Raw genomic sequence first — 10,688 nt, 5'->3', positions numbered from 1 at the left:
TGATGATTGCTCTAACTATATTCACATAGACAAAAATAGTAGAGATCACATCATTTTCATATGCTAAACTTATTGTATTTTTCTTCACAAACCTTATACATTGTACAAGATATTCATGGTGTCACATCTATAAACTATCATGCACCTTGTCAATGTTCTCACGTTTTTTATGTTTCAACCCCAATTGTTTGATACATTTTGTTAAATAACTTTCATGATGTGTCTATTCTTCCACATTGTCCATTTATGCTTACCAATTCATTCGTATTGTTGAGTTGTTTTGTCATGCGCATTTTCCAAAATAATTACATGAGATGAGATGAGATGACATATTTTGTGACATATAGTTTCAATTTCACATCTATGATTCCATGATTTAATGCATGACTATCAAGATATTTAAATATTTTTTTCCAAAGCTCCTATTTTGGCATAATAAGGGATATGGGTCTGAATGGTTGAGGAATTTAGGTTTAAGCTTATCACTATTAGTTAAAAAGTTTGGAAATTATACCTAACTAAATTCATAAATGTATGTTCATCCTAAAATTACTATGCATGATACCCTTGAGATATTATGTAACACATTATAATGTTTCTATATTATTATGATAATATTTGTTTATTGTATTCTATTAAACCATTATTGTGTTTTGACATTTTTCATTGATATCACATAGCTAGTAAATTAAGTGTGATATAAGGTTGGTTATTAACTTTAATTTTTTTCCCCTAAAATATGATTGTATAGATTCTATTTTTATGAATAGTGTTTCCTTGTCTACATCTTTGATGAGGAATTGTATTGAAATGTTGTGTATTTCCTTAGTGCATTCCAAAGGGTGAACATATTGGCATCATTTTGTGTCAATCTTCGATTTCCACCATCCTACATTGGATATACCATGTGAATATGTTGGCTAGCTAAAAATTTAGTTAAAATATGTTGCATAATGAAAGGGTGACAAGTTATATGGAATATTGTGTGTTCTTGAGCTTGTATTTTTACCATCCTACCTTGGATATACCTTTTGAATCTATTGGATCACTAAATATGTAGTTAAAGTATATTGCATAATGACAAGTTCACAAGTTAAATGGGATATTAGTGCTCTCGAGCTTGGATTTCTACCATCCTACCTTGGATATACCCTTTGAATCTATTGGCTCACTAAAGATGTAGTTAAAGTACGTTGCATAATGATTGGGTAAAAAGTTATATGGGATATTGTGTATTCTCAAGTTTCCATAGAACCACCACTAGGAAGTCTAAGTATGGTATGAAAGAGCAGATTATGAAAGATTTTTCTCACTTAAAACTTCCTCTAACATTAGCATAGAGATTCTTAGGTGAACTAACAAGTTGTATACATCTCCACAGAACAAAGAAGACTACATTGGGATTCTATAGAGGAGGAATGTTGTGCTATAGTAGCATGGAAGAGGTGCAAGGTGATGTATTAAAATCCTAAGGAATAAGGTGGACCCCTCTATTCTTTGTGGGACTTACTGATGATGTGCTCAAAGTGTCACAAAAGAGTGGGTGAAGTGTTGAAAGATGGTAGAATGAGAAAACCCTTGTAGTTCCATATAGTGTTCTTGTCCAAAATAATGTACAGAAAAAGATAAAGAGCACCTTTTTTGTGTTAGCATAATTAAGGGGGAGCACTCATGTAATGCCCCACCTAAAGATCCTTGGAACAAGGATAAATAAAAGCCAAATACATTTTTTAAAGGAAACAAGCATGGATTCAAATAACATCAACATGTAATAGATCAAAGGATTGCAATGGAAGACTTAATCAAGCAATCCAAGCAACCAAAAATCTCCAAGCATCACTACTTATTAACACATTCAACAACCAACTATGAAAGTTAAACAAACAAGAAACCCAAAATCTTTGAACTATCAAGACCTAGGAAGGGGCGCAACAAAATAGGGTATCGAAAACACCCTTTGAAACTCAATCAACAAGTCTAAAAATACCTATTGTTTGCCCAAGTAGGTTTTTTAAATAGAAATGAGGGGATACTTTTCCAATATCACATGACACTTCTTACAACTACTATGTGATACTTTCCAATATCACACGATATACTTTACTATTAGTGTGTGATACTTTACTAGTATCGCATAATATAACTTACTACTGTCATGCGATACTTTCCAGTATCGCACAATATTTCTCCATATTGTTGTGTGATACTTTTCTAGTATCTCCTAATGTTGAACCAATGTCACCTAGGTTTTCAAGGAGAAAGCGTAACAATCAATTTTAAATGGAAATAGAGTTAGAACCTCCACATCAAGGAGTATTGAAACCACAATAGTCGAGGAGTAAACACTCGAAATCATAAGGAGATCAAATAATTCTAACATCTAATCCATAACATCAAATCCGCAGCATCTAATGTAATCATGTAAATCACTTGTCATTGGACTCACACTCTTCACATCTCCTTGGGATCTTTTAGAGTGGGATCTCATCGACTATGTATTTAGACTGATCACTAGATCAGTAGGGAAGATATGATCTGTCGGCTTTGTCACCTCAAGAGGTTGAGACCAAGTGTCACTTTATTTTTTGTCGTCCCATATACTATGAGATTAGAGGGAGATTATATTTTTTGTTCAGAGAGTGTCATTCTCTTCCCTTATTCTTCAGATATATTGACCAGCATTGTCTTGCACTCTACCTTTAGGAGACCATGTAGCTTTGTGAGCACATTATATAGCTCCAGCTTTGCTCAACATCAACCCTTATGCAACTTCACCTCTTTCCTTAGTCCTACAATCCCTACCTAAGGATTGAAGTGGTCTCCCTATACTATCTCGAGTCACACCAGATCTATGAGATCCCATAGAGATCACACTCTACAGCAACCTTCCAAAGTACCTAATTTCTCTAATGCCCACCTTTCCATTATGGACTATTTCTTGCCTATGAGGAGTTCTTGTTGTTATTCCTTTTCTTGGTTCTTTTATTGTTTTGCTTTCATGTTCTTTCTATGGACATCATTTGGTGCTCCCCTTACTAGTGTTTTCCCTTTGTACCATTTCCTATCCCTTAGACCCTCGTTAGTCTCCTGGTGGACATTAATAAATTTATGTTATCTTATCTTATCCTTCATTTGGAACTAAGCTACCAAATGGTTTATTTAAAATCATTTCTCAAAATTTCTATTTGAATTTCATTATTTTGATGATAATGAACTCTATATAAAACCCCACTTTGACTTTGATTTCTCTTATTGCTCCATTTGTAGATCAGAATTAAGAAGATGTTGAAATTTATAGAAAGTATCCACCTAGTTATGCTCTCCATCTGAAATGTGTTGGACCAACAAAATGGTGATGACTAAGTTTTAGCAGTATGAAGACTTATGCATTGTGTAAGTATTGGAGTGTTGTCATTGATTGACATCTGGTTAACAAGAACAAGAAAATCAAAATGATAATGCAACAAAGAAACACTTACATGAAAAAATATTCATGTAGACATGTAGAAAATTCACTGCGTGTTTGAAGCATCTAGTGTAGAACACTTTTAATATTCATACATGTAAACTCATTGTTGTCACATAGATTTATGCATTAAACAACTCAATAAACCTCCACCTCACCACATGAAACCAAACACTAATTTAAAATTTATTCCAAATACAATGATGAGAAAACAAGTGGAGGGTTTTGACATTGGGAATCCCCATGGCATGCAACTATGAACGAACCCTTCTACCATGTAAAACTTTGTTAAAAAGCCACTTACAATGCCCAACAAATTTTCATCAACTTTTTCATGACTACAAAGAAGACTATGGTAAAAATTGCCAACAACCAATAGAAAAAAATATATTATAGTTTTATGTGAGATTAATTTTAGAGAAGAAAGATTAGATGGAACTTTGAGTTTGGGAATTTCGCTCTGCTAGGGTTTTCTTGCTACATGCGAACTTTCAATTTTTTTTGTGTACGACCCTTCGCTTGCACTCCCCTTCTATCGGCACTTGTAATACCGCATTTACTGCAAGAGCTTTAGGTTAGGATATAATGGCTTCGGCCAGTGGTGAACCAAATGTTTCTGGTGTTCACGTTGCTGCTTCGGACTGCCATGGCACCGCCACCGAACAAACTCTTGCGCAAGTTTTTCCCAAAGGTTTTCCATGAGGTAATCCTAATATTATTCTTCCTTTGTAAGAATTTGATGTTGTATGTGACTGGTTAGAGCAACATACCTTGATAGGGTATTTTGTTGGTAGGACTCCTCTTGAAGCTATGCTCAGAGAATGGGTCAACAAATGTTGGACTCCTCATGGAGTCTGCCTTGATGCTATGCAAAACCTTATCAAAGGTTTCTTTTCATTTCACTTTGCTAACCTGTTGTAAGCAGTCGCGGTCTTTAAAAATGGCCCTTGGTCTGTGCGTTCCTCTCTACTTGTTTTTCAGAAATGGTCCCGAGACTTCACTGTCTCAAATGATAAAAAGCTTAGGGTTCCTGTATGGGTCGAATTCCTAGGTCTACCCTTGCCCTGCTGGCCTTTCATTGAGTCTATTGCCCAAGCCCTTGGCAAAGTTGTTACCAAGGAGCCTGAGAAATTTTTTAATGCTCACCCTCAGCGGCGTGTTTGCGTTGAAGTTGATCTTTCCAAAGATCTCAAGGATTCTATGGAAATCCAGATTGGAACTTAAACCTTCTCATAGAAGGTGCTTTACTTGAACCTACCTAACACCTGTTATAGGTGCCAATCTGTAAAACACAAGATCATGGATTGCCCTTTGGCTACACCTAGGGTCAAACCCCAACCTAAAGCGATGCCTGTCAAACAGGTCGAAGGAAAAAAAGAAGAATGGGTTACTGTTGGGCGCAAGGGCAAGCCTGCCTTGAATCCCTTGGCCCCTAAGCCATCCTATGCGATGGATACCGGTATTCCTCATACTTCCACAAAAGTGTCAACGCCTGTTAGCATGGGACTCCAGTGGCTTCCACTGCACTTGTTCCAGGGGTTTCACAAGTTTCAAACCCTACTAGTTTGCAAGGGATCAAGGCAGCCACCAGGGCCTCACCCTTGGCTGGGGCTCATACTCCTCTTGCAATTTCTTCCATAGTCCCACTAGCAACAAGGCATTATCGCAGTCCTCCTGAACATGCAGAGATATCAAGGGTAAAATGGTAAGCTGTAAGTCCATAGGATTTCCCATCTGACTTCCATCCGATTTTTACCTTTTTGCAGAATAGCTACTCCTCTCTAGAGGATGAGGATGATATGGAAGAGTTCTCATGAACTTCCTCTCATGGAATGTTCAAGGTCTTACAGACCTCCCTAGAAAGTTCTATGTTCGAGATACTCATCATAGACTTGGGAATTTAGATTTTCTTTGCCTACAAGAAGTTAAGATTTCTAGTTTCATGCTTTTTGTTGCATGCCGCATCATTTGGCAGGATAGCGTTATGTTTTCTTCTCAGCATGAAGCTGGCCAAGGTGGTGTAGTTACTCTCCTATCACCTCACCTTCATTCTACTATTATCTCGCACGGTTCTAACCCCACACACCGTATTATTTGGCTTTTTCTTTCCATTAACAATCATTCTTTTGGAGTCATTAATGTTTATGCCTCCAATGATGTTGTGGAAAGGGCACAAATGTGGCTTTGGCTTGCTGACAACTTGCGGCCAGCTACTTGGGTCCTGTGTGGGGACTTCAATATGGTTGAAGTGGCCTCTAGCAATGATGGCATTCTGCCTTTCCGTTGGATAGCTAGGGAAAGAGAAGCCTAGTTTTACATGTGAAATAAATTGGGCCTTTTTGATCCCAATACAAACCACCGCCATGGTCGTGGGGCCTAGCACACTTGGTCCAATTTTTGAGCCGGTCTTGACCACATTTTAAAACGTCTTGATCGTGTTATGATCTCGATGCAATATTTTTTCTCCTTCTCTAAATATCATCATTCACCTGTCATTCCCTTGACAGATGTGACATTGTCAGACCACTATCCTATTTATTTTGGCATTTCTTGGCAAACAGCTATCCCTAAGGTGGCCAAATTTCAATTCTTCCTCAACACGTCTGTATTGTTGCATGCTTCCACCATCTCCCACATCCAACATGTCTGGAATTTGGAGCCACGTCCGCATTCCCATCGAGGTTGGATTCAATGGTGGAATGACGCCATTACCAGAACTGCTCATTTTTTGCATATCTATGGGTGTCAATAGGCAATCTTCAAAAAATGGTCTTATGAAGCCAACACCCTTTCCCTCAAAAAAGCCTCTGAAGCTTTCACCTTCAACCCCTTTGATGTGGATTTACAAATTCAGCTTTCCAAGCTTTGCCATTATAAGAAAATTGCTAATAACTATACTGCCCGAGGAGCCCAAATCAAAGCCCATCTCCACTAGTTGGAGGTTGGCGACAAAGCCTCAAAGGAGTTCTTCTAGGCTCTCTGAGCCCATCATACCAATGTTGGGATTAAAAAGATAAAACAGGGAACTAATGTTCTTTCCAGTCTGCCTGACATCCTGCAAGCATTTGTTCTTCACTATGAGAACATTTTTGCTTCGCAGGGCAATTCAGTTGCTCAGGAGGAGGCTCTCAGCAAGTGTATCGCTGTTACTCCAAATCGCCTCGCGGTTGAGCAACGTGCTTTCTGTGAGAAACTTCTTTCCCTTCGAGACCTTAAAGAGGCAGTTTACTCCATGGCAGATGACAAATCCCCTGGGTGTGATGGATTTCCTTGTGAATTTTACAAACATCTTTGGGAGTAAATTGGTCCTGATCTACACCAAGTCTATCTTGAGGCATATCATTCTAAAAGCTTAGGAGAGACCATAAATAAAGGCAATATTAAATTCATACCTAAAGCTGGTGATCCTGAGGACATTTGCAACTGGAGGCCCATCACCCTTTTGAATGTATCTTATAAGATCATTGCCAAGGCGCTCTCTCTCAAAATCTACCATATGCTACCTTTAATTGTGTGGCCTAAACAAACTGGCTTCATCAAATCTAGATATATTCTTTACAACATCATTGCTATCTGGGAAGGTATGGAATGGGCTCGTAAGTCCAAGCAATAGGCTATCTTTTTAAAGATAGATTTTGCTAAAGCCTATGATTGCATTGAATGGCCTTTCATTTTGGCTATGCTTCAGGCTCTGGGTTTTGGTCCCAATTTCCTTCAGTCCTTGGAGATGCTCTTTGGTGATGCTAATGCTTGCATCACCATCAATAATTCACAATCTGAAGCTTTTGGACTTTTTCGCTCCATTAGGCAAGATTGTCCACTAGCTCCAGTGCTTTATGTCCTTGCTGCTGAAGGTTTTGGTTATTTACTTGCTCACTCTGTGTCTTCAGGACTGGTCCATGGCATTTCCTTGCCTAATTCTTCCTCCCAATTAGTCAATGGTCATTTTGCTGATGATTCTTTTCTTACTCTTCTTGAAGATGAAGAAAACATCAAAAATGCTTTAAATTGTCTGGACACTTTTTGTCAAGCCTCTGGCTTTGCCATTCAATGGCATTCATTCTTGCCAGCTCCACCTTGGCTCAGCCACTTTCAATGGAAATGGGTTACTCATGGAGAAATCTTCCACTTTCTTGGCATTCCCTTTGCTTTCCAGGCTTCCCCTGTGGAACTTTGGAATGCTGTGCTTGCAAAGATTAGCAAAAAGCTTAATTATTGGATCACTAAGCTGCTTTCTCTTGCTGGTAAATTCCAGATTTTTTCTAAGATTTTGGCTACCACCCATGTGTACTATTCTTCCTATTGGGCTCCCTCCAAAGCTTCCTATCTCAAACTAGAATGTTTTCTCAGAGATTTTATTTGGGCCTCTAGTTCTGACCATCATGGTTTTCACAGAGTTGCTTGGGATTTATGTTGTCTCCCAAGGGAATCTAGGGGTCTTGGCCTGCTTTCCACTTGGAAGTAGGGCCTTGCCCTCTATGCTAAATGGATTATCAGAGCTATTTTTGGAGATGAAGCCTGGAAGATACTAGTAAGGCATTGCATTTCTTTCGGCTTCCCTGTTAACAGACCGGCATGGAAGGGGATTCATTTTCAGACCCTTCTCACTATGCGTGAACCAGTGGTCATACAGGGCTCTTTTGTTGTAAAGAGCATCTGGAAAGCTTGGGAAGTTGTTAAACCTTGGCTTCATTGGGCTAGTGATGAGTTTCGGAATGGGCTATCCTTAAATCAACAGAACATTTGGTGATCTCCCATGTTTTCCACCCAGGGTACTCCTCTTGCCAAGACTCAAGGTGCCAATGCTCTGCATTTCTTTAAGCATGGCATCCACAATACCAAGGATATTTTTTCAAGAGTCACCATGAATTTCAGGCCATGGGAGGATATACAAGTTCAGTACTGCCTTGTTAGTTTCGATCGCCAGACTTATGACCTTCTGTTGTCTTCCATCCCTGTGCACTTAGTTCATAAAGTGGGGATTCAGTCTATTCGACCTTGGTGGCATGATTGGAAGTGGTATCCTACCACTCCATTTACCAATTATAAGCCCAATATGGGATACAGATGGCTTTCGCCCCACCTTCCAATGGTGGACATGCTTAATCAACAGTGGCATTTGCAATCTTCGCTTTCTCAATGGAGAAAATGTTTCAACACCATTTGGAATGCCATTACAAAACCTAAGATTGCCCACTTTTCTTGGTGCCTTGCCTTCCAAGGTCTTCCCCTGGGGCTTCGGCTCAAGCACATTGGGGTTCCTGATCCCAGATGCCCCTTCTGTGGTCAACTTGAGTCCTTTTTGCATATTTTTTGATTTTGCAAGTGTGCTCAGAATTATTGGCACTAGATTCATGATTTTTCAAGCCTTTCAGGCCCAAACCTTTTTCATGGCACATGATCCTACTAGGTGATTCCCCCAGAATTCCTCAAAAGTTCTCCCAGATTTGGCATACCTTCAGGATGGAAATTTTGTTTTCTCTGTGGAAAGATACGAATGCAGTTTTATTCACTCACAATTTTTTGGATGTTAACATTGCAATGTACACTAAGGCATGCATTTGTAACAATGTCATTATGCAAATACATGTGCAAGCTAATAAAGTTTCCCTAGAAGCTGCGCACTTACAGGAATTGTTAAATCATTGGGGCAATGCTCCATGCACCATTGCCAGAGTGCCTCCGGATGCCTCGACCAATGCCTCTTCATCTTGCGGTTGCCATTCCTGATGCCAGTCCTCTGGCCACCATTCACACATGCTACGCTCCCAAGGTCCCCGCCACCGCTCTCCCAGCAGTGGACATGGCAGTTGGAGGCGTTGCTCCGCTTCCCCACCATGTGGTGGTTCTGGCTAGTCCCCAGATCCTCCCCCTAGGCGGGCTTTTGGCTGGTCCTCGGCTCCTCCCCCTGGACGGGCGCACTCTGGAAAGTTTCCTTGGCTGGCCTTGGAAATTTCTCCTCCGCGGTCAGACAAGAAGGATGTGAAGACTGCGACTACCCCAGATCTTGCTGATGCTGCTGATGGCTGGACTGTTCCCAGTCTGCCCCACAATCCCACTGATGCGTGGGGATTTCCTAATAAAGACGATCCTCCCCCCTTTGTTGGTACTGCCTTGGCAGCCTAAGGTGGTTAAATTTTTTTTTTGATGAATAGTTAATAGTTTTTGGCTAAGGCCTTATTTTTTCAGCTTCGACCGTGTGAAGTCATTCGCGGGGTGATCTTGTATCCCCCGGCCCTTTTTTGTGAATTGTAATCTTAGTAAATTATTAATTGAAAAGGACTATTCATCAAAAAAAAATTAGAGAAAATTGAAAGACTATAGTTTTTTATGAGATTTTTCTATATCTCCCAATTTTGGAGAAAGCAGTTAATGGTAAAAGTACTATTGAAAACATGAATCTCTTGCCTGAATGAAAAAGATGAACTAAAAAGCATAAACTTGTGTATTCTAGAAAGGAGAGCCTTCCCATTTTATAATTAAAAATAAAATTAACTAGCAGTTGTTCATTTTTATGCGTCCAACGATAAGCAGATAGAACATTTTATTTTCTAAAAATTAAAATAGTTTGCCAATATGAAATTTCAAGAGTTATTAAAAAATTGTGAACAAAAAAATAAATTTAAAATGGATTACTCATTCCCTAGAGCATAAATTCTTTGAACATGTTTGTAAAGAAATTTAAGATTATTACTCTATAAGAATAATCTAACCTTAACCTTGACCATGCCTTGAATTGAATCATACCCATAAACTCATATTTTATCATCAAACCATATCTCTACCATTTGATTATTTAATTAATAACTAAATTTTAAATTTCTATGATGATAAAAATATATGATTTTATTATAAATCAAAGATCAATTTATTTATTTATTATTCAATTTCTTAAATGATTTATTGAAAATTGTAAGTTTTATTTTCTAATTTTATAGAAATTGTTTGTATTATGAACACATCAAAAAATTAAAGTTTCTATTCCTATCATATTTTTATCATTATGAAAAATTGTTTCTATTTTATACAATATACATTTCTATTATAAATCAAACATTAAAATAAAATTATTATTTTAATTATTTACATTCTTTAATCATTTCATCTCATTGTCTAATTTTAGAGCAAATATTTCTATTATGAAGCTTTTTTTTATCATATTTTATGATTATACTATTTTGAATATTGTGAAAAGTAAAAGTAATTAAGGTAACTTTTTATT

Source organism: Cupressus sempervirens, chromosome 2 (assembly GCF_028749045.1).
Source record: "Cupressus sempervirens isolate cs-2001-9-10 chromosome 2, ASM2874904v1, whole genome shotgun sequence".
In the NCBI taxonomy this organism is placed as follows: domain Eukaryota; kingdom Viridiplantae; phylum Streptophyta; class Pinopsida; order Cupressales; family Cupressaceae; genus Cupressus; species Cupressus sempervirens.
This window is presented reverse-complemented; position numbering follows the sequence as displayed.